We start from the raw sequence: 26,831 nt of genomic DNA on the forward strand, positions 1-26,831 counted from the left end.
ATACATTGGAATTACAAATATATATCAAATTAAATGTGATTTTTGCTGTTTATATACAAAAACTGACCTGTGTGAACACGGCTAGAGAAAGAGAAAGCGGTAGAAATCTCAGCAAGTCCACACAATAAAAATCTGTCATCAAACCCATCATAATATCGGTCAGCATCACAGACTAAAATATATTTTGGTTCACACTCAATAACAAGTTTGACACAGTCGCCAGATCACAACTGAAACAGTGAGACCGATATTCTATTGTCAGTCAATTACTGATTGGAGGAAACACTAAACGCATGGCAATTAGGAGGCTTCATGGACTGATTATATTGGACAAATTGGATTTGTAGTTTGGTAACAATTCCATGCTCATTCAGTGTGAAATTAATGTTGATTACCGTCGGAAGGCCTTGAGAGCATTAACAGCTGACGTCTCTGCACGGACTAATGAAATAAAGGGGGATTTGGGAAATGTCTCATTGTTTGTGTACATAAAAAGTCAGAAAGATTAATACTTTTAATCAAGGATGCATTTAAATTGATCAAACGTGACAGTAAAAAGTTTAAAATGTTACAAAAGATTCTGTTTCAAATAAATGCGGTTCTTTTGAACTTTCTATTCATCAAAGAATCCTGAAAAGGAAAATGTATCACGTGAAATATGAAGCACAACTATGTTTTCAACATTGATAATAATCAGAAATATTTTTTGAGCAGCAAATCATCATCATAAAATAATTTCTGAAGGATCATGTGAGACTGAAGACTGGAGTAATAATGCTGATAATTCAGCTTTGCATCACAGGAATAAATTACTTTTTAAAATATATTCCAATAGAAAACAGTTATTTTCAATTGTAATACTATTTCACAATATTTACTGTTTTTACTGTATTTTTTGATCAAATAAATGCAGCCTTGGTGAGCAGAAGAGACTTCTTTCAAAAACATTCATATCTTACCGGCCTTAAACTTTTGAACGGAAAGTATTTTTACACAATCCTTGTGTACTATAAAACCACCATCTATTGAAACTAAGCTGTACAAATGGTTTGTTCCGAACGTCCAACAGCCTTCTGACATCATGAATACATTAACACACAACGTCTCCATTTGCAAGTCAATGGCATCAAACGGTCAGAAAGTGGAGGGAAAATTATTTGGGTGCAAAAAGCCTTGACTAGTGGGAATAATAAATACGTGTATGATGTTGAACAAAGACATAATGTGACATACAGATTTTCTAAGTTTACCCAATCCGTGATGAAGAGACGAGTAAAACGGTCTGGTTTGTTACTTGGGAGAAGCCGCTTCTGCCTCACTGTTCACCACCATGGTCCTTTTCGTCCTTCGAGACAAGCGTTTCTCAGGGGAAAACAAGAGATTTGAAGAAAGAGAGAAAGAGAGACCTGTCCCCCTGAGAGACTCTGGGGTCTTTGTGATGATCAAAGCCAGGCTCTGTGGTCCTGTGACGGAGCTCCTCTGGGAAAACTCAAGTGATGTTTGGAGGTAAATGGCTACTGGCTCTGTGATGAAAGAGGACAAGTGTGGAAATGGAAATGAAGACGGAGGCATCTGAACATTCACACCCGCCAACCCCAGCCATGACCTGCGGAGGAGATGCAAAAACAAAAGCAGGATAACATGAGGACTGAACGACGCTCTTTCAGACAGACTTGCGCTGTACTGATGGTTTCAGTCATAGATATGTATACAGGTATGTAGATTCCACATTTGCCCGCTTCCGCCATCTTGGAACAGTCAGCGTGTCGTTACTCACAATGATGCAACAACACTGCGCAGCTTCTGGTCGTGAAACCGCCTATAGATTTAAATTCCTGAAGAAATGGGATAACCTTTCACAGGTGAGAATGTGCTGGTTTGTGTTTTTATATGTATATGTAACTTAATAATAAAGGTTTTCAAACTATAGTAACTTTTTAATGTTGTGTTAGCTGACGCCTTCATCTTGTTGTATTGTGTTAGTTCAGCAAAATCATCTGCAGAAGTCTATTGCAGATATAGATATTCATACATGCATAAACAACTGTTGCATACGCTCAAGACAATTTGCTCTTGAGTGTTCGCGGACCGGTGTTTTGACCTTTCCAATATGGCGGATGGCTGATAGCGCCCATTGAAATAGCTAATGAGGCATCTATGTATACATATATATATATATATATATATATATATATATATATATATATATATATATATATATATATATATATGGTTTCAACATTCATGGGGTTCAACTACATTTGGCTACTAAAACTCAAATTGTGCTTGATCAGTGTTTGACCAGTAGAGTACTATGAAAAATGAATCTTGTCCAACAAATCGTTTCAAACTAGATTTTCTCCAAGAAAATCTCCAAGATTTTCTCCATTGCTCAGGTGACCAGCTCTAGAAGAGTGTTGTTATTGTTAATTAAAACTATTAAAATTACGTTCTGTTCATTAAAATAAAGCTGAAATAAAATATAAATGTTAGATAACTAAAATAAGTTGAAGAACAAAAATTACACATTTTATTTTAAAAACAACAAATCTATTGCTAAAAATTGCTAAAACTTAATTAAAATGAAAACTGAAAATATTGAAATAAAAGCTAATTCATAATACTAATAAATACTCCAATATTACACACATAATACAAAAATAAAACACTGCTCTGGAATTGTACTTGTGTCTCAGATGTTTCTCCTAAAAGTCCTGTGGAGAAATAAAAACAGCCACAAATGAGTCTATGAAATCAATGTGGATTTGCGTTAAAGGTGCATTTAAAGGTGTGATTTTTAGCAGCATCTAGTGGTGAGGTTGTGAATTGCAACCAACAGAAGTTACGGTGGCCGACAGGAAAAGATGTCGTTGTCTGAGACAGCAGAGAGTAGCCAGTTCAGCAATGAGGTTTCTTTACAAAGATAAATTAAGAAATTAGGTTTACTTAATTATTTAGTAAAGCGATATGTTATTGCGAATATTGTTACTTGTTCATCATTGTGTCAGTGTTTTATTTGCTGACTTTAGCTATAGCTTCTTTGCATGAAGAACAACATAGTGACGAAACACGTTTGTCCGTTTAGGGCTCCTGTAGAAACATGTCAGCGCAATTCAATGTAAGGGGACCGCGGTGTGTGTAGATAGAAATGGCTCAATCTAAGGTCATAAAACCATAACGGTTCATTATGTAAGGTCTTTATACACCACTGAAAACATAGTTATGTATATGATATTGATTTCTGTCAACAGATCCTCCTAAATATTACACAATGCACCTTTAAATGAGAAATGTTTGAGTTTATGGAGAAATCTCTGACTTTTAATTGACATCTTGGCAAATATGAGCACAGTTTGAGACAGTTTTGAGATTTCTTGTGAAACGCAAGTAAGATTACTGCAATCTTTTTCTCAGGAAATAAGTAGGAGACTTAAAGAAAAGTCTCTGCTTGTTTTGAATTTATTCTCATTGCTGTACAGGAGAAACTATTGAGATATTAAAGAGATTCATGAAGGCTGATGTCAGATAATCGCTCCCGGCTCCGCTCACATCTCTTCAGCTGTGAGATATTTGTATAAAAATGCATCCTAATCTGCCGGGTGTATGTGATGTTCATCCGTCTCGAGAGGAACAGCGCAGTTGTGTTGATTTGAATGAAACATGTTGAGTCTTTGTAGCAATTCCCATCATGCTCTTGTGTTACCGTTTCATGTCTGAATATTACAGTGGTGTTATACGCAGATCAGTTTTTAATGTCTTCAGACCCACGAGAGACGGAGGATTCTGGGACCTGCATAGGAGATTAAACTGAAAGATATACACCTGCAATACTACAATCAACAGTAGGGCTGCATGGGCGAACACTACCATGGTAATATTGTAATGCTTTGGACATGTAACATAACAGTATTCCTTGAAGCACTGCAAATACCATGTTATATACACTAACAAGACACTTTATTAGGTCACCTGTTCAACTGCTCGTTAACACAAATATCTAATCAGCCAATCGTATGGCAGCAACTCATGCCATGTAGACATGATCAAGACGATCTGCTGCATCAGGCATTCTCTGAACACACAACACACCAAACCTTGAAGCAGAAGAGCATCTCTGAACACACAACACACCAAACCTTGAAGCAGAAGAGCATCTCTGAACACACAACACACCAAACCTTGAAGCAGAAGAGCATCTCTGAACACACAACACACCAAACCTTGAAGCAGAAGAGCTTCTCTGAACACACAACACACCAAACCTCGAAGCAGAAGAGCATCTCTGAACACACAACACACCAAACCTTGAAGCAGAAGAGCATCTCTGAACACACAACACACCAAACCTTGAAGCAGAAGAGCTTCTCTGAACACACAACACACCAAACCTTGAAGCAGAAGAGCATCTCTGAACACACGACACACCAAACCTCGAAGCAGAAGAGCATCTATGAACACACAACACACCAAACCTCGAAGCAGAAGAGCATCTCTGAACTCACAACACACCAAACCTCGAAGCAGAAGAGCATCTCTGAACACACAACACACCAAACCTCGAAGCAGAAGAGCATCTCTGAACACACAACACACCAAACCTTGAAGCAGAAGAGCATCTCTGAACACACAACACACCAAACCTTGAAGCAGAAGAGCATCTCTGAACACACAACACACCAAACCTTGAAGCAGAAGAGCATCTCTGAACACACGACACACCAAACCTCGAAGCAGAAGAGCATCTATGAACACACAACACACCAAACCTTGAAGCAGAAGAGCATCTCTGAACACACAACACACCAAACCTCGAAGCAGAAGAACATCTCTGAACACACACCACACATAACCTCGAAGCAGAAGAGCATCTCTGAACACACGACACACCAAACCTCGAAGCAGAAGAGCATCTCTGAACACACGACACACCAAACCTTGAAGCAGAAGAGCATCTCTGAACACACAACACACCAAACCTTGAAGCAGAAGAGCATCTCTGAACACACAACACACCAAACCTTGAAGCAGAAGAGCTTCTCTGAACACACAACACACCAAACCTTGAAGCAGAAGAGCATCTCTGAACACACGACACACCAAACCTCGAAGCAGAAGAGCATCTATGAACACACAACACACCAAACCTTGAAGCAGAAGAGCATCTCTGAACACACAACACACCAAACCTTGAAGCAGAAGAGCATCTCTGAACACACAACACACCAAACCTTGAAGCAGAAGAGCTTCTCTGAACACACAACACACCAAACCTTGAAGCAGAAGAGCATCTCTGAACACACAACACACCAAACCTTGAAGCAGAAGAGCATCTCTGAACACACAACACACCAAACCTTGAAGCAGAAGAGCTTCTCTGAACACACAACTCACTAAACCTTGAAGCAGAAGAGCTCCAGCAGCAGAAGAAACACACCGGTGACACTCCTGTCAGCTGAGAAGAACACAAAACTGAGGCTACAATTTAAACGGACTCACAAAAACTGGACAATAGAAGATTGGAAAAACGTTGCCTGGTCTGACGAGTCTGGATTTCTGATGAGGGTCAGAATTTGGCGTAAACCACATGAAAGCATGGATCATCCTGTCTTATATCAGAAGTTGTAATACAGCTTGTTTGTAATGGTGTGTTATATATTTTCTTGGCTCACTTTGGGCCTCTTAGTACCAATTGAGCATCGGTTAACCGCCACAGTCTAACTGAGTATTGTTGCTGATCATCTCCATCTCTTTATACATACAACACATCACAGCCTCCGGAAACACCATTATTCCTCCCTCCAGCTTCCCCGCTTCTGAGCTTCTCCGAGAAATTGGAGGAACTGGTGTATGCTGGAACTAAACTAACCCACTCTTTTGCTGCGATCCCCCACATATCAACCAAAAAGGGCGACCACCAAAGCCTGTGGGCCCAGCTCACACTCCCCCTCCTCCTGTGAGACCTCCTCCTCGGCCACAACGCCAGGGCCCACACCTCCTCCATCTGATCTAGGTGAACCAAAACTAACTGATACCAGCTCTCAGTGATATGTGTCGGGTCCCCACTATGATACTTTCTCAAATTTTCTCAAAAGCCCAAGACTGGTTGCCCACTGAAGCTAAGCAGGGCTGAGCCTGGTTAGTATGGATGGGAGACTTCTGGGAAAACCAGGTTGCTACTGGAAGAGGTGTTAGTGAGACCAGTAGGGGGCACACACCCTGTGGTCTGTGTGGGTCCTAATGCCCCAGTATAGTGATGGGGACACTATACTGTAACAAGCACCGTCCTTCAGATGAGACGTTAGTGGTCATTAAAAATCCCAGAATGCCCTTCGAAAAAGAGTAACCCCGGCATCCTGGCCAAATTTGCCCATTGGCCTCTGTCCATCATGGCCTCATAATCATCCCCATATACTGATTGGCTTCATCACTGTCTCCTCTCCACCAGTAAGCTGGTGTGTGGTGGGTGTTCTGGAACAATATGGCTGCTGTCGCATCATCCAGGTGGAGCTGCACTTTGGTGGTGGTTGAGGAGATTCCCCCTTCCATGTAAAGCGCTTTGAGTACCCAGAAAAGCGATATACAAATGTAAGAAATTATTATTATTAAATGTTTACAGAACAAGCGGGAACCCATTGTTCCTGTATCTTTCTCTATTTCTGTTATATTACATGTTAGAAAGTCTAAGGTCTTCCCAAGCCGTACAGAAAATCAATCTAATCTGCTACATGTCAAACTAAGATTGCTGTGGGGGGAAAATTAATACTGTCAAGTTAGCACTTGACAGTATTAATCCTCTGTTAACTTTTCCTCTGTTAACTTTTCATCTTTCTAAGAGCTTTAGATCTATAGATCTTTCTTTCTATATATATATAAAATCAGTGTTTCTGTTAGGCTCTTAGAAAGATGAAAAGTAGAGGTCTAGATCACATTAGCACAAGCAGACATTCATAATGAATTTAATATATGATGTTCAGATGCTCACAAGCTTATTAATACATGAAAGAAAAGCACTGAAGTCTATAAATCTGACATCAAATTTTAAAGGGATGTACATGGCTTTCCTTTCATCCTCTGCTAACATGATGACCTTACAGTCAGAAGCCGCCGCTCGGGGTCATTTAGATGCAGCGATATACAGAGGATCACCACGTCTGCTAACAGAAATGTACAGCATGGTTAGTATGTTGGCTACGTTTAGTGCAATACTCGAATCTGCATGTGTGGAAAGTGCCGGACAAAGAATTTGAGATTTCTCACAAATCTCAAGGCTCTGGATGTATTTGAGTAGCAGATCCTACATAACTTAGTGAAATGCTACAATATGCCAGAGAGACCTTCAGAAACAGTTTAGACAATAGTCAGACAATAGGAAATACACAGTGAAAAACGAATAATATCCCATATTTAGAGGTCAGTTTGCAATGAGAGAAAGAGCAATAAATAACTCACACTTATCTAATAAAGAAATATTGCGTTTTTTTCTTCTTCAGCCTAATATTGTAGTAAAGCATCAGTGGCATTCTGTCAATCAGCTCGGACACTAATATCATGTTACACAGAATGTGTATAAAAACAGCACTGAGTGCATCATAATGCTTGAAACAATGACGTGCGAGATTCTGAGCTAACAGAGATGAAACGGACGTCCAGAGCATGTTTACAAAGCACAGATGAAGGCAAGTAATGTGCACAAATGAAAGAAACATGTATTTAAAGTAAATGCATTAATGCAAACAAAGCATGAAAGAGCTTAAAGTACTTACAAGGACGTAAATGAAATCTCTGAAGAACATGCACATGCAGTTCTGTCACATCCAGTCAGAATGGACGTGATTTCAGGGCGAAAACCTGCAGAATGGATTGAAACATGAGAAACTGAGAGACCTTTACTAAACTACTGGCATCTGAAAGCGTAATCAAATTAGCCAAAACATACCCTTTTACTGTCATGCCATCATATATTTAAAACAATATCTTAGTAAAAACCTAAAGTACTATTGACAAACTATATATCATTTGAAAGCTTACAATCTTCATATTTGGTGGCTGTTTTTTTAAATAAATTACATAGGAGCAGTAATTTATCAATTTGCAACAAGAATACTTCATACTCATTAGGCGTCTTCAGGCCTTTATTTTGAAATAGCAATAAGCATGAAAAATCATAAAAGATTCTAATGATTTTAGAATCATTAGAATTCCATATAGACTCAATCATATATTCCATAGTCAGACCTTACAGTCAGACCATAAAAGATGGTCTTTTAAGACCAATCTTTTATGATTTTTCATGTTTATTGCTATTTCAAAATAAAGGCCTTAACACGCCTAATGAGTATGAAGTATTCTTGTTGCAAATTGATAAATCTCAGTTTGTTTTCATGCCAAGAGTTCAAAAGATAACACCAATTCAATTTTATGAGAAAAAAAGGTCTGAAAATGTTTTAAATATAAAGAAAAATATTATGGATTCTCGATTAGTGATGCGGCTGCGAGCTATAACGCACATGTGCTCTTTTTATGCGTTTAATAGAGGCTGAATTCAAATCAAATACTGCCAAACCACCCATACTACTTCTGAATAGGATGTCTACTTCATGTATGAAAATTATGGAAATACATGGTTCAAATCACTCTAAACATATATGAAAATGGAGGCGCCCTTGGTCAGTAAGGAAGCTTAGCCGTCCATCTAGTGAAAAGGTTTGGTACTGCGCCCAAATAAAATCTTACTGAAAGCTCATTTTTTGACATATCAACCTAAAATTACATTTTCATAAACTCAAACTTACAGAACTTTTTTTTTCTGTTTCACTTTCATAATTTATTTCACTTCTACAATAATCTGGCAAAAGTCTTCTTTAAAAAAAGACCAACCATAGGTCTATATTCCAAAGCACTCTTGAATTACAACCAAGATAAATTAAAAACATTTGATTCTATTAGTTTTTAATTGTTGCATATAAATTGTGCATTGATAGTGTCTATCCATGATGTTGCTTGCTTGCCTAGGCTTAAACTGTAAGTGCATTAATGCAATTAGTGCATAAATGCATTAAATAATAATGTCATCTATATATGTATTCGTTTTGAATTAACGCTCATGCATTATTAGAGTTTTCTTTGGGATTATACACACTGCCAGATTGTTTAAACTTGATACTCAAATACAGTGAACATGGAAGTCGCACTAACGCTGTATTATTCACATTAGTAATTCAGCCTAAAGAGGCAGAATTCCTCTACGCTTCCCCTCAGACTCGCCTGAAACTGGGCCAAGTCAAGGTTACCCGTTAAGCCGGGGAAACTCAAGCCGTGTTGCCCGAGAGCCTATAGTATAAGTAGAGCCATAGGCAGCGAGGTTTTGATCTGGTGAGATATATTCTAGATGCATTAACACAGAGCCGTTGAGAGAGGGGCTTACGATGAGATCTTTAACTCCGAGCTGACAGATGTGCTATATCCTTCTCCATACGCAACACACGGCTGCTCTTGCCAAGTGTAGCTGTAGGTCAGGCCTCTCCCCGTCTCTTTCTGCACTCCTCTCCGTCCTTTCTTCAACGGTTTGGGTTACAATACGTGTGAAGCTCAAGTTGAGCATGAAAGTCATGTTGTGTGAGATGGAAGGTGGCCTCGGGCTTTGGCACCGCGTCTCTAGAACTGCCAAAACCTCCACACCCTCAGTGGGACGATCACAGCACCGACCCGGACACATGACGGCCCTCTCCTCGCTCTCCAGCTCCAGAACCCTCTGCTCAAAAAAATGCTAATGCAGTGAAAAAGTCATCAGGGTAACTTATTTGATAGGAACTGCTTTTGATTCCTTCTTTTCTGCACCAATTGAGCAGCTCAGATTCGATATTTGATCTCTTAGACCTTTGCATTCATTTAGCATTGCACTTTAACAAGCCAGAGTTATTGTAAAATGTGCTTCACAGCACTGCACTAAACTAATGGTATCTGAAATGTTTAATAAAAAGAAAATCTTTCTACAGGCTCAGACGTTGTGCGTTGATGTGGACGCGTATGTAGTTATCGTTCTTGGTGTGAACGGGCCTTAAAGGGGTGGTTGATTATGATTTCACTTTTTTAACTTTATTTAGTGTGTAATGTTGCTGTTTGAGCATAAACAACATCTGCAAAGTTACAACGCTCAAAGTTCAAAGCACAGGGAGATATTTGCATTTAAAGAAATTGCTTTTTAAGGACTACAACAAACGGCTGGTGGAGACTACACAACATTCCTCCAGGGTTAGTGACATCACCAACCCTAGAATTTACATAAACCCCGCCCCCTGAACACGGTTTACAGATTATCAAGACAGAATATGCTAATCAATGACTAGAAGATAACTACACATCAGCTGCATAAATTCATCAAATAACCATTCAGAAATGTCCTGTTGCTTCTACATGTTGTCACTTCTTCTTGAGTCTCTCCATCATTGTCTGACTTCGGTTTGAACATAAAAGGCTAAAAGTTTTTGAAATTTTCAGAGCATGTCTGTGTGAGTGCAAGCTGTTGAAGCTCCGCCCCCTGCGCCGGGAGCAGCAGCTCATTTGCATTTAAAGGAACAGACACAAAACGGTGCGTTTTTGCTCACCCTCAAAAAATTGACAATTTTAACCGCTATATAAAAATATCTGTGGGGTATTTTGAGCTAAAACTTCACATACACACTGGGGACATCAGAGACTTATCTTGTGAAAAGGGCATTATACCACCCCTTTAATATCATGCTTTACCTTAAAGGTTGCTCAGACAGAATGTGTTAAAAACAGAAGTGCAACATAATGCAGGGCTTTCAAACTTCTTTTAACTTGATACAGTGTCTAAAACCACTGTGTAAAAACAGAGATGAGACGGACGTCCAGAACATGTTTGCAAAGCACAGATGAAGGTAAGTAACGTGCATAAAATGAGACATGCATTTAAAGTAAATGCACATTTAATGCAAACATAGCATGAAAAGTTTTAATTTCTTACAAGTACGTACATGAATTCTGTGAAGAATACAGTCAGGATGTAGGTGATTCCAGCGGGAAAATCTGCAGAAATGAATAAAACATGACAAAATGAGAGACCTTCACTAAACTATTGGCATCTGAAAGCGTAATCAAATAAACCAAAACATGTTTAATAAAAAAAGAGATGTTACAAAGATGCTCAGGGAAGATGCTCAGCTTGAGAAATTTCTAAGTTCATAAGAATGTTCCTGAGTGCATTTCTTCTCAGACGTTCTCAACGAGTGCAGACGTTCTCAAATATTTTCTTAAGAACATATTTTTCCTGTTCTTATCTGTGCTGAAATCTTTCTTGGTTAAGTCATTTTTGTTGAATCGTAACTGAATTTCAAATTCAGAAACCAAAAAGTCTTGTCATGCATAATCCCGTCAGATCATTGATTACATTATTGATCAATGGTGTCACATTGAAGTGCAAAAGCCTAGTAACAGTGTATATAATATTTGAGCAGCTTATATTTAATATATACTCTTAGGCCGTTTACACCTGGTATTAAGATGCGCTTTGGTCAATCAGATCTCAAGTGGACGATGCTAAATACAGGTCTACACGTTTTGGGCTTGTCCACTTTCGACCACTTCCAGAGGTTGTTGAAAACACATAAACGCTCATGTGGTCAAATGTATTCGAACAGCCACAGAAGACCCTCCCCTCGAAGAAGTGGTTGAAAATGAAGAAACGACATGGATTAAAACACTCCCTGTTTCACAGACAAGGCTTAAGCTAGTCTCAGACTAAAATGCAAGTTTGAGCTATTTTAACTGAAACCAACTTGCATTGTCATTGTTTTCTTTCTAAGACACGTTTATAAAAGCTACTTAAATGTCCTAATTGAACTAAGGCCGAATCCTGGCTCAATCTAAGTCGTGTCTGTGGAACCAGCCCAGGTGTAAACAGGTATGTGTCTCCCTCATCTACTTGTGATCCGATCAACCAAACATGCATCTTAATACCAGGTGTAAACAGGGCCTTAGAACTTTGCTTTCATTTAACATTGCACATCAAGAAGCCTGAGTTATTGCATGCACCGACGTGCACATGATGCTAAAACTGAGCATTGTGGTCATTTTTGTGAGAATAAAACAGCAAGCGCAAGCCTCTCTTCCACCCACAACCTGTGGGAAGGCCAATCCGGGCTATTGTTGGCCGTCGTCCTATCATTAGCACTAACCTTGAGTCCTGGCTGCGAGCTGTAATCTGAACAGAGCCATGCGGGAGTCAGAGGATGCCTGAAGTGAATTATTAATGAACAGCATCAGGTCGCTCTCCCTTCCTGCTCTTCAGGAAACTGGGTGCTGCTTGGAGGCATCACACACACACACACACACACACACACACACACACACACACACACACACACACACACACACACACACACACACACACGCACACAGACACACACACACACACACACAGGTAAAATGGATCATTCTGACTCCGGCTTAGTTAACCAAATTACAATCGATACGCGGATTTGATTCATCCAACCCTCCTACTCGTGAAGCATTAAAAAATATAAAAGAATAATAAACGCCGCAGAAGTAGAACAGTCTAATACGTGTTCGTTAAGATGAGCTCCATCAGCTCAGACTCTTGGGACGATCAGTCGGCTGTCGAAATGCAACTAATGAGAAAGACATTGTGAGGTGGTGCAGTTATAATGAGAAATAACAAGAAAGAGGCTAAATTGTAGCCAGAGAGCTTGAATTATGTGAAATTAAGATGAATGTGGAGGACTATTAAAGCATATATTAACTGTTATATTATAAAGTGATGCTTGGAGAACTCATGGTAAACAGTAAAGAGACCATAAACATCACACTTCAGATGAAGAAGGTCTGTTGGAATCACTTGTTGAATATATACAGTATAATATATATATATATATATATATATATATATATATATATTTTTTTTTTTTTTTGCCCGAATAATACAAAGCTCAATGAGCTTTGTATTATTCGCCCCATTTTGTTAGTGGCCTTGGTTACCATAGTATTATTCCCATTCATTTTCCACAAAGGGATTTCAAAATATTCTTCTATAAGGATATTTCTATGCTGCTTTTTCCTGCTCACGAAACATTTCTTATTATCCGAGTTGAAAACAGTTGTGCTGCTTCATATTTTTGTAAAAACTGATGAATATATTGACAATTTGATTTTCTATTTGATGAATAGAAGGTTCAAAATAACAGCATGTAGATGGAATAGAAATTCAATGTCATTATTACTTCTCGAACCTGATTGCTAGGCTTTATTATACTGTAGATGGATAGACAGAATGATTTTTTTAATATATATATTTATATATTTCCCTGGACTCTTGCGACAGCAGATGTCAGTATCAGCAGCAGTTGCTGTAAGGGCCTGTAAAGGCTGTGCCACATTTTCATCTAGACATACTAGCCACACTTAATGTCTGCAGTATCACAGATCGCCCGCCACAAACACTCGCATGAATGTTTGACAGATGACAAATGTTTCTGTTTGCCATCAGAACGCTGCTCTGGTGCAGTATGGGTAATGCTGACAGACACGATGAGCAGCAGGAGCACCTGCTGATTTAAATACAGGAAATGCTCAGGACTCAATTATAGACTCCTCCATCAGACAGCAGGAGGCAACACTGAACGACACACCAGAAAGGTGTGTGTTTGCTGAGGAATGAGATTACTAAAACTTGTTTAACACACACACACATTAAAAGACATTTCATAGATTGCCATTATTGCTGCAGGCTGTGTTATTACTGTGCATATGACAGATAATGTTTGGATCGACTTGACATTAAGGATTAAGATTCTCCACATCAGCCATTCAAAACCCTGCCTGGTCAAACACAGAGCTACATTTAAATACATAGACTAGTGAAAACCCAAAAGTTTGGAATAATTAAGATTTTTAGTTCAAGTACTTGTGTCTCTTCATTCCTCAGTGCAGTTCAGTGTGTGTGTGTGTGTGTGTGACAGGCTGTGTGATTAGATAAGTCTTGCATGAGCTGCTTTAAGCTCAGTCACTGGACCCATCCGTATCCTCTGAGCCGGCCTGTGCCCTCTGAGTCTGCTTACATCCTACCAGCTCCTGACCAGCATACCAGAACACACACACACACACACACACACACACACACACGGGCATACACTTTCTTGTACATCTATCTATATGAGGACATTCATTGACACAATGCAATCTCCAGCCGCTTACCCTAACCTTACCCATCACAACTACTGTAAGTGCCTAACCCGACCCCTGACCCTAAACCGACCCTTAACCTCATTATAACCTTATCCCTAAAACCAAGTCTTGACCCTCAAACAGGCCTTTAAAGGCTCTCAGAAAGTGAGGACCGGCCAAAATGTCCTCACTTTACTCTCTTTGTCCTCATTCCAATGGTCGAAAACTCAAACTGGTCCTCACAAAGATAGTTGTACAAGTACACACACACACACACACACACGCACACGCACACTCACGTGCACACACACACACTCACGCGCACACACACACACAGTCACACACACACACACACACACAATATATCATAACTGATAATATTCAGAAATGTTTCTTGAGCATCAAATCATCATATTAGAATGATTTCTGAAGGATCATGTGACACTGAAGACTGGAGTAATAATGCTGAAAATTCAGCTTTGATCACAGGAATAAATTACATTTGAACATATATTCACATAGAACACAGTTATTTTAAATTCTAATATTATTTCACAATTTTACTGTTTTGAAAGACTTTTGTACACTAGTGTATATATGAAATTAACTTTCCTGTGACAGGATGCATAAAATAAACCAAAGGGTTACCAAAAGGAATCTGAGGCTAGACTTCTGAATGACATTAATTATTAGCAAGATTTCATAAAGACTGTAAAAATACATTCTTTCTGATGAGCATTGGGTGACGTCAACTGAGTCATTTTAGAGAGTGGAATACACTATTATATTTTAACAAAAGACTATAAAGACAAACATTTCACTTCTTTGGAATGACGTGCACTGCACGAATCCTTCACAAGCAGACCAGGAACATGAGTTATGAATTAAGTAGTCCATTCTGATTTCATAATGACTTCTCACTGAAGGTAAACACAAAACAAGTTATTAAAATGAAACTAGGCTTTTAGCCCACACTGGATTCATGCTGCAAACATGCTCCAGTCCGCTGTTGAATCGCTTCCATTGTGTATTCAGACGGTGTAAACTGCAGCAAAGTCTCTGCTGTTAGTGTGTACAATAAAAAAAATTGCTGCATGCACAACAATACGAACAATAGCGATGCAGGACGGCGTATGTGTTTGCTCAGCATATTAAGATGATGCTGCTTTAGCAGAGCACACAATGCTTTAATCACATGTACACTTAAACAAAAGGAACGGAGAAACAAGCGAGGCTTTAATTGGGTGTTTACTGGTTCGGATTCTGGGTAGTCGCAGAATTAGTTATGAATGGCGACAGAAATAATCATGGTAAGAAAATACACTCCTCTGAGGTTAAGAGACGGCAAAGAAATTAATGAATAAACCAACCGCTTAAACAGAAACAGCTTTACAGGGGTGTTTCATCCACACAGAGAACAATTGACTCACCTTGATGGAGTTGCAAAATCTGCATGACTTTCTTTATTCTGTGAAACACAAAAGAAGATATTTTGAGAAATGTATCAGTGTTTGTTTTGTCCGTATAATGAAAGTCAAGTGTTAACCAAACACTTGACTTTCATTATACGGACAAAACAATTCATTTAGAGTGTTCATATTCATTAATTAATGAAAAAAAGGTACAAAAGGTACACTCTCAGAAAAAAAAGGTAAAGCTGTCACTGTGGCGGTACCTTTGTACCTAAAGAGTGCATATTAGTCCCTCAAAGGGACATATTGGTACCAAAATTGTACATATTAGTTCCAAAAGTGTGCATATTAGTACCTAAATGGTACTTTTGAAGGGTACTATCCCAGTGACAGATTTTGTACCTTTTTTTCGGAGAATGTGCTTCAAAATATCTTGTTTCACAGAAGAAAGCAAGTCATATACAGTCAATAAACAATGATAGAAAGTTTTTTTTTTGCATTCTTGCAAATGCATGAGTGCAATAAAATCAACCATCTTTACACAAAGAGGTTATTAGTGTTTGCAAATATGAATTGAATGCAAATCCGAATGACTCAAATGGACGGCGTGTATTAACGGCGTGAGCTGAGGTGTGTGTGGGGATCCGCCACGGGACGAATGCTGTCACCGCGGCCCATTTTTCACTGGATCATCAAAAAAAAGTATCAGAACCTTTGTCGGCAAAAGACAAGCTTGCACCGTCATCAGATTTGTTGCTATGCGAATGAGTCTTTGTTCACACGGGCTCCATTTTGCTTATTCCTTCAAAACATCCCGGATACACAAGAGAGAGACGGCGCGAGCGAGGAAAGAAGGTGGTTACGCTACACACCAGAAAGTGTTTGCTGGTTTGACAAGCTCCTACATACACAGAGAGCTTGTTCATATTAAGCTCCGGCTGTTTATCATCCCTCAAGCGGCGGATCATCAGAAAGCATTTACCTTCAATCTACCGCATTACCATGAGTATTCTTAGCAGCGTCTTTCTGTTCACACGTGATTCCCGCAGGGAGAGCGTCTGCATCTATCAGGATAGCATCGCTCCTGTTATGTAACAGTGTCTTGTTTATTGTGGTTGGGCAGTCGACGGAGGTGCAAATGAAAACAGGCGGCCCTGAGCTACTCCGAAAATCATTTCAACCTTTTGAATCAACCCCTCAATTTAGCAAATGAAGGCTCTCAGCCAAAGCGGGCCCTGTAAATGTATTCACTGGTAATGTGCCAATGCAGCTCAGGGAATTAACTTAATCATCTCCTTCATTTACAAAGCCGAGAGGGCAATTACTGTGGTATAGACGGGTGGTTGAAGCAATAAAGCCACGGATCATTCTGCTATCACTCATTTTAAACTGTGTGGCAATTTGCAAAGCATTAATTACACTTTGGTGAGTGAGCAATGAGTCCAATGGGTCTGTTGTAGGGATGAATTCTCCTCCGCAAGACAGATCGTTTGTAGGTATAGCATGTGGTTAAAGAGAGAATGTGTCAATATACTTTCTCTTATCACAGTTCAATATGCAAGGAAAACTATTGTTAAGATTGGCTAGTGTGGTGTAATATATATCAGATCATCTGCCCCTAAATCACATGTACAGTATGATTAAAACAAACCGATGCCAAATGATGCCAACTTTGGATCGACATACAAAACTGTGAAATATGATCCTTATATTGTAATCATTGCGATCACAAGCTGTAATCGTTGATGCCTTCATAAATGAATACATGATGTTTGCTAACATGTATTATTACTGTCCGACAGAATACTTCCTGATTGTAACATCGAAACAAAATCTATTGTGGAAAAGCGCTATACAGTTAGTATTTCATGACGTTTGAAGTACCTGGAAAGAGCTGTTCCCATTCTTCTCAATGATCAATGACAGTCGTTTGACTGGATTTATGCGAGGATGTCAGTGGAAGAATGCCATCTCTGCACTGGAAAAAAATCACACAGGGAAAAATAAATTGAAGTCAATTACACTTTTAAGAGTGAAAAGAATCAGGCACTTACTATAATATAAAGAATCAGGAACACTATACTATACTATGCAATATAATATAATATAATATAATATAATATAATATAATATAATATAATATAATATAATATAATATAATATAATATAATATAATATAATATAATATAATATAATATATATTGTGTCTAAGCCTGTATGTAATATTATATTATATTATATTATATTATATTATATTATATTATATTATATTATATTATATTATATTATATTATATTATATTATATTATATTATATTAAAGCATTATCATTATGATATTATATTATATTAAAGTATTACCATTATTATGTTACATTATCTTTTAGGATTTTCTAAATCACGGCCAAAATCATACAGTGTCAACTCGGTTCTAGTTTATTAAAAACTTAAAAAATTGATTTTCCCTCGGTTTCACAGACAAGGCTTAAGTCTAGTCCCAGAATAAAATGCATGTTTGAGCTGTTTTAACTGAAAGCAACTTGCACTAATATCTTAAAATTAGTCAGTGCCATTGTTTTATCTCACCAGTAATGTTTTATTTAGTCTTTATCGTTAATAAAAGTTACTTAAATGTCCTAAATAATTGAACTAAGTCTTAATCCTGTCTTAATCTAAACCCTGTCTGTGAAACCAGGCCTTAGAGTGACAATTCCAGTCTTAAACTACCACATTAAATTTAAGATTAAGATTATTTTTAATTATGTATTAATTATTGGTGTCTTACAGCCTAACACCAGTGTGGTAAATTCACTGTGAAACACAGTCTCTCATGGCTCATCACTGTATTGTGAGCACAGCGTCTCTAACAGCCCTGCTCTAATGAGCACTGATAGGCAATAAAAATGGGGGCGGGGCAATGCTAATCTAGGTCATTGCATATTTAAATGCACAGCTGGCCTCTTTCTCACTGTTGTGGATGTAGAGTGTTTGCATGTCAGTGGATATTAGCTCCAGAGAGGCGGGCATGCGGGTTACGGCAGTGGCAAACTGGCCCTGTGGTCTCGTCGTCCCGCTCTACAGCAGAGAATTAACGGCATCACTAACGGTGTCAAAGCCAGACGCCGTCACTGAACCCCACAGTGTCAGAGACCGGCCTGCGGCACAGTTTGACTGACGGGAGGATTGCAGCTACATCCGCTTGTGTGATTATGTCCTGACTGAATGTTCCTAAACCAATGAAATGAGCCTTACTAGACAGCATTTTAACCCTTGTGCATCAGTTAAAAAATCAAATCAAAGTAAATCCTCCCAAAAAGTTATATGTGACCCTGGATCACAAAACCAGTCACATGGGTCAACTTTGTTTTATTGAGATTTATACATCAACTGAAAGCTGAATAAATAAGCTTTCCATTGATGTATGGTTTGTTATGATAGGACAATATTTGGCCGATATACAACAATTAGAAAATCTGGAATCTGAGGGTGCAAAAAAATCGAAACATTGAGAAAATCTCCTTTAAAGTTGTCCATTTATGTTCGCGATTGTGCTGCATTCACTCACAAAAATACATGTTTTATATATTTACGGTAGGAAATTCACTAAATATCTTCATGGAACATGATCTTGACTTAAAGGTACAATATGTAACTTTTTTGCTTTAAAAATAGCAAAAATCACTATATCATGTTATATATTTTTTTTAGTTGTGTACTTACATACATTATCCCGACTGTTTCCAACAACTTTCAAACCAGGAGAAATTTGTAATTTAATTCGAAGACACATCACGTTTCTTTATTTCCGCTTTGTCGCCGTCAATGGCGTCATATCCGCGTTCTCCCTGGTTTCCGCTCGTACTGCCATAGCAACCAGAGCCCTCTGATAGTAACCAAGGCGACAGACGTGGACAACTGTGTAGTTCGCAATGTCTATTTGCACGCTGTTGTTGTTTCGTTCAAACATTATGGACCATGGCAAGCAGACTTTGGATAAAAAAGGAGAACTAAAACGAGAATCAATATCAGCGCGGTGTTTTCGAGATGCCGAGAGCTCCCATAGACAGTATATAAACGAGAGCTCCACGTCCGAGACTTCGACCGCTCCTACATGTACTTTATTAAACAGGTGAGCACATTTACATAAAACTAATCAATGTTATATAGTTCAACAATGATAAATAATTCTTAGCAAGTGTTGCGTCATCAAACTACGCCTTTGTTATTGTAAGAGGTTAGCGACCCCTAGCGGCGAAAAAAATTACATAGTGTACGTTTAATATCCTGATGATTTTTGACATAAAAGAAAAATCGATAATTTTGACCCATAGAGCCACATTGTGTATTGTTTAGCCTGGAAATCCAGACCTAAATCTGAAAGATTAATGGTCTGGCATCGACTAATGAAACTCGGCCAGCTCGAGGGGCGGCAACAAGCATGCGTTTGAAAATCTCACTGCACGCAATTGGATAACACTACGACCAATTACAACAAGCCCCATACGCTTAGCTACCAGCAGAGCAGATAACTGGTAGATTAGACTCTTATAGGCATAGGCAGCCGTGCACGAGCGCAAAACCTCACAACACCCGCCCCTGTCGGTGATTGGTTGGAACACTATTTGTTTTGGTTTTGAGTGTTGGTGAAACCAACTGTTTTTGTGTGCAGATCTCAGAGCCTAGGCTGCCTACAGAGACACGTTTTTTTGACGGCATGCTTATGGGGCGGGCAGCTAGCGGATCGTTAGGAAAGATTAGATGAATGTGATCATTTATGTTTGGGCCTGAAATCGCTGATACAACCTTTAAATGACAATTAATAGGTAATCTTCAATGCCATTTAATTGAAATTATTGAACTTAAATATGAGCTTGATAAAAATGATCATTCTAGAAGAAAATTTCAGATGGCACTTAGAGGCTTTTGCATCTGAACTCTTCATATATACACACAGAGACGCACACACACACACACACACACACACACACACACACACACACACACACACACACACACACACACACACACACATATATTTATATACACATTATATAAACACAAACTTTTATTTTAGAATCCATTAATCATCAGCACTAATATCCATTATATATATATAATGAACATAAATGAGATCTCGTGAGCAATGACGGAGCAAGACATCGAGAAACGAGGAGCCAGTGTGTGCACAGATTGTAAACTTTGATACAGTCCCATGGTGAAAGACAGAGGAGGAAAAGAAAGAGCGACAGATGGGCGATCTCTCAGTAACTCAGCGCTGACCTTTTCCTCTGATAACACATTACAACAGTACAACCCGGCACACACACTCACACACAGGAGATGTGAGCAAAGGTCAGCATCAATCACTGATGTGCGTTACGCGGCTCATGTAACTGACACGCTGTCATGTAGCCACACGTGAGGCCATGTCAGGCTCTTCTCGGTTAGTTTGTCTTTTCTTATACTCTGAAAGCCATTTCCATACGGACTATCAGCGACTGTCACCCTGTGTGTCGCACGAGGACGCCGGGATTTTGGAGAAAGAGCATTCAGGCTGCGGGTGGAAACGTGACATTCAAAAATACAAGCGAAACTGTCCGTGTTTCCGTGTAGAGAGACAGACACGCGTTTGAGAGACGCATACGGACGAACATTGAGCACGATGAGAGCGTTTCGCAGAAGAATGTCAAAGAGTGAAAGGAGACGGGATGCAGGAAGGAAAGGAGAGCGAGACCGAGAGGAGGAGAGTATGTCAGTGTCAGGCCCTTGATGCTTCTGCCTGCTCTGTTCCTCTTTAATAACTTGTCAAATCAATAGCTTCCCCGTCTGCTGCCCATCATGTCTGCGTGTGTGTGAGAAAGACGGGAAGAACGACAGGTCTACAGGAAGCTGAGCTTTACACACTGTGACATTTCCAGCGCTCAGACTTCAGCCTTCACCTCCGGATGCCCATAGAGGAACGATCCCGGCGGACAGACCGCTTGAAATATCAGCGTTCTTGCTGGGAATGAATCTGCAAACAATGAGAAGATTATTTACATTAAGTCCCCCTGTGGTGAAAGTTTATATGTCTATGTGGTGTTTTTAATACGCTTTAAGACAAACCATGTGTAAATTCATAAGTCGACACCATTGCTGAGTATTTCCTCCTTAAAACTGCAGTGAACCAAAGACAGTCTCAAAAACACGCTTTGAAATCGCTGGTGTTTCTGACGTCACAAACTACCTTGTAACCAATCAGATCAACGTGTGATCGTCAACCAGTGGATCTCTGAGCTGAGTGAGTGAGTGGAGGCGGGGCTCATTTGCATATTCATAGAACCACGTATACTAAATTAGGCAATGGTGTCGAGTTACATTAAAGATATTTTAAGGCAAGAAGAATTTTGTTTTCAAGGAACAAACATTTAAATATGTCATTTAGATGATGAATATGTCAAAGATGAGTTTTAAGGGATATAATGATTGACTACAGGGTTACTTTTAAGTTTAGGAATAAATATTTGTAAAACAGAAATGCAATTCCATTACCAAAAAAGTCATTTGTTTCCAGTCTGAATAAAACTGGTTCTCAGTGCTATAGGAAACACAACTGCAATATTTTATGAGTGCTATTGTACCCCAATGAATGAATGAATGAATGAATGAATGAATGAATGAATGCAAGAATGAATGAATGAATGCAAGAATGAATGCATGAATGCAAGAATGAATGAATGAATGAATGCATGCATGCAAGAATGAATGAATGCATACAAGAATGAATGAATGCAATAATGAATGAATGAATGAATGCATGCATGCAATAATGAATGCAAGTATGAATGAATGAATGCAAGAATGAATGAATGCAAGTATGAATGAATGAATGCAAGTATGAATGAATGAATGCAAGAATGAATGAATGAATGAATGCAAGAATGTATGCATGAATGAATGCAAGAATGAATGAATGCATACAAGAATGAACAAATGAATGAATGAATGAATGAATGAATGAATGAATGAACGACCTAGATCTCTTTAAAATCTCAATTTCTTCTCCTATACCTGCACACGAATGAGACTGAGTGAAGTGCAAATGGAGACTTGTCTCCTCCTTCACATGTGTCTCCTCAAGGAATTCAGCAGAGATCTCAATAGTGTCTCAAACTGTGCTCAGATACCAAAGTCTGCAAAACAACAATTATCTGACCTATAAACCTTTTTAACATTGGTAAGTTAAAATTCACTTTAGAAGCAAAATTGTGTCTTCTGTTTTCAGATATTTTAGCAAATATTTTTTTCCCATCTACTCAGAAAATTCTGTAAGATTTATTAGAATAAATATCCTAATGTAAAAATAGTTTGCCGACCAGGGGAGGATAGTTAGTATAGTAAATATAAATAACTTACAGCACCTTTAAAGAGGACAGAAAAAATGTATTTACATTCTTAAACTATAAAAAGACTTTGCCCTTGTTTCACCCGATCATCTTCATTCAATACACACACTCATGCCAAAATGTTGGTGGTGAAAATGATCTATGAAACTGAGAAAATCAATTTCAGCAAACCTGAAACACAAAATCGATTCGGTGCACCTTGGCAGACTTTGACACTGTTAGAGATGACGAGTTCACAGGTGTGAGTGTGTGTGTGTGTGTGTGTGTGTGTGTGTGTGTGTGTGTGTGTGTGTGTGTGTGTGTGTGTGTGCTTTGCCCTTACAACTGTAAACCTGAATCCCGATCCAGTGCACAGATTCACTTCTATCCCTATATACACCTAAAAATAGCATCATCAGTAATATAAACCCAAACTTTTAGTTTTTTAGATTTTAATTAGATATTTTCTAGTCTCAGTGAGCAAACAAATTCCCCACAAACAACTCATGAACAATAAAGCTTTCTTCAGTGAGCAGAATCCTGAAACTGCAGGAGTCAGGATTCACAGCCATTAAACAACAGATATAAAAATATATGTAAACATTCATTTATGACTTCCATATATTTGCAATAGAATGTATTTAAATAACAAATACAACTGTAATGACAAATAAAACAAATCAAATGAATTAGGATGTTAAAATTTTTTCTCAATAAGACTCTTTAGCCACTATATTTTGAATGCCCTTCTAAAATTAAAATACATTATTTACTAATATACAAGTGAAACTTGAAAAATTAGAATATCATGCAAAAGTTATCATTTTGATGATTATGGCTTACAGCTTATGAAAACCCCAAATTCAAAATCTCAGTATATTAGAATATTACATGAAATCAAAAAAGAAAAAAAAAAAGGATTTTAAATACAGAAATGTCGGCGCTCTGAAAAGTATAATCGTGCATGTATATACTTAATATATTAGTTTCACATTTTAATTTGAATTACTGAAATACACAAACTTTTGCACAATATTCAAATTTTTCGAGTTTCACCTGTCATTGACTGCTATAAAATTCTATTCACTATAACTTGACATTGAAATAAATTACCTGTAAAAGACTGTAGTTTATCTGTACATAGATCAGTGGAGACACAGACCAATTCTGAGAGCGGTTTGCAGATACCACGGCACTATTTCTGCGGGAAAATAGTGTGAGACACTTAATGGCAAGCACATGAAATATAATTATAAATATTATTTTTCAGATTTGCCCATCACGTAAAAAGTGGCCCGTGTGTTTACTTCACATGTCGATCAGGCACCCTCTTCCTGTTTGGATTTATGCATTTAGCATTCTTTTTTCCAAAGTAACTTACATACAGAGGAAATAATTGAAGCCTACAACTTATCGAAATCTGTATCATGTCACATGGAATCGCTCAATCAGTGATCAACCGTGGAAAGATGTCATTAAAACGGCTTATAAACAATGTCATGTAACGTCACATTTACCTCAGAAAAACCATATTGAATCCAATCGGAATCGAAATCGAATCGAATTGCAAGCTTGTGAATCGAAATCGAATAGAATTGTGAAATTTGTGTCAATACCCAGCCCTACTAATAATATACAATGCCAGGTTTATTACACAGCCTGATTAGGAAGCAAGCTAGAGACGAAGAGGAATGAACAAAAGCTGTATAGTGTGAATAAGCTGGAATGTGGGCCAGACCTCATGTTGGTACAGTCAAAAGCCTGTCTATGTGATACTAAACCTGTGAGCGCAGTGTTTTCACGTCCCTGTTCAAAGATCCAGGAGTTGAGCTCCAGAGGAAGAAGAGGGATGGCCTGGGGCGACGCCCCCAGCAGAGAGAGCCCGTGCTGGACGTCCCATGAGCTCTGAGGAAGAAAAGCCAGGGAACCACAACAATACCATATTTTACCCTTTCCCTTCTTTTTTCATGGCTAGGGTACAAAGGCATGCTTTGGTGTCAAACATCTCTTTATTTATTTATTTAGAAAATTTGGGAGAAACGCGGCCTCTCTGGAGTTTTGGCTGAGCACCACAAGGCTAAATTATCCTCACTGCTGTTTTTTTTTTTCCAGCAGAGTTGGTTTTCATTAGCACTAAACGAAGGGCTTCATTACCAGTGTGTCCTCACTCAAACTGCCCCACCAAAAGGGCACGCCAGCAAATTTATAAACCTAAATTAACTTCACGATGAAGGTCAAGAGCAGCAGATCTGTACAGAGGTACTTCTAATGATCACATTGTATTGAAGACGTATGATTTCCTTCAGTGCGTGTTGGACTTAGGTGGGATGGCTTGGTTTTACACAAACACATCGGCCTCTAAAGTCCAGCAGATAATGATGTTACTGATGGAACAAATAGATCACATCCCATAATGATGCCAGATAAATGACAAGGTAAGGAAACTAACAAGCGCACTTGTTTGGAGCCGTTGTTCTACTTTTGGAACACCTTATATTGCTTCTTGGTTCCTATTTGAATGTGTTAGTTTTGCTAACAAAGTACCGTGAACTGAAAAACCTTTATAGCGGAGGGTCAGTGAGCGACAGACAGGAGAAACAAACGGATGAGAGAGGAAAATCTGAGCATTCACAGATTGACTGTTCAGCAAAATAATTATATTTTCAAGAAACATTTTACACGTCTGATGTTGCTGGTTGCCAATACTTAAAGTGAAGGAAATAATCTAAAAATCCAAAATCATTAACATAGTATGGTAATACACAAAAATATTAGCACATGTTATTTTTTTAAAATACATATATAAAATGAAAGATCAAGTGTAACTGAAGATTCTGCTGAAAATTCAGCTTTGCCATTACTGGAATAAATTACATTTGAAAATATATTACTACAGAAACCAGTTAATCTAAATTGTAATAATATTTCACAGCATTAATATTTTTACTGTATTTCTGATCAAATAAATTCAGCCTTGATTAGATTAAGAGACTTATATATTATATGTATGTATGAATATATATATATATATATATATATATATATATATATATATATATATATATATAGTAAGTTAATAATTTTATTAAGTTTTGAAAAAAATCTATTTGAATTATATTAGTCGAAGCATATAGAACATTACATTCAAGGGCCATTTTTACAGTTTGTGTGTTTGTTTTAAGAACATTCTAGAACATCTCTGGTTATTTGAAAGAGGAAATGTTGCTATTTTTGAACAGAATGGCAGGTGAAGTCTCAAGAATCCTCAGACTAACAAACACACTCACAGTGCAGCAGGGCAGGTGTTGTCTGTGGCCCTGCTCCATAATGTATATGACATCGGGGAGGCCGGGCAGTCGTGTGTGTGTGTGAGCGGAGCGCAGGAACGGCTCACTGTCGGACACACATGTCAGGGCCGTCTCAACCTCGCCTCTCCACGGAGCAGTCCAACACACGCCTGACAAATCTGTACAAGCAGTCATCTGCTCACTCAGCTGCGCACACACACACACACACACACACACACACACACACTTATACAAAAAAAAACAGAAACGCTGCTTCACAGCGAGAAAAGTCACAGCGATCAATGGCAGACTGCAGAAGATATGCCAACTTCTCTGTTACTCAATGTTTTATAATTTTGCTGTTGATTGAAGAGGTTTTGTTTAATATACGGCAGACAATAGCGCATGTCATGAGCTCGATACCCATGGAATGTATGAATTGATAAAATATGTATAGCCTACCTTATACATGTAATGTACTGTAACTTTCTTTGGATAAAAGAATCTGCATAAATGTAATGTAAATGAATCTGTTGAAACGACCGAACAACAGATATAGACAGATAGA

General features: G+C 38.4%; 1 protein-coding gene and 1 long non-coding RNA gene across 4 annotated transcripts in view; one reads left to right on the forward strand and one right to left on the reverse strand.

The window, feature by feature from the left end:
• Positions 1-20,406, forward strand: part of LOC307173423 (uncharacterized protein) — a 308,702-nt gene extending 288,296 nt beyond the window's left edge. For all 3 annotated transcript variants that reach the window (XR_013823845.1, XR_013823846.1, XR_013823847.1), the window contains exon 17: positions 20,282-20,406. The gene's annotated coding sequence lies outside the window, so the exon portion shown is untranslated. The remainder of the gene's footprint in view (positions 1-20,281) is intronic.
• On the reverse strand, positions 15,630-21,615 carry LOC307173481. The gene is made up of 3 exons (XR_013823863.1): positions 21,517-21,615; positions 17,499-17,592; positions 15,630-15,670 (listed from the first exon to the last, which is right to left on the reverse strand). It is a non-coding gene; the product is annotated as an uncharacterized lncRNA (long non-coding RNA).
• Positions 21,616-26,831: the final 5,216 nt, after the last annotated feature.

Source organism: Squalius cephalus, assembly GCF_949319135.1.
Source record: "Squalius cephalus genome assembly, chromosome: 16".
NCBI classification, from domain to species: Eukaryota; Metazoa; Chordata; class Actinopteri; order Cypriniformes; family Leuciscidae; genus Squalius; species Squalius cephalus.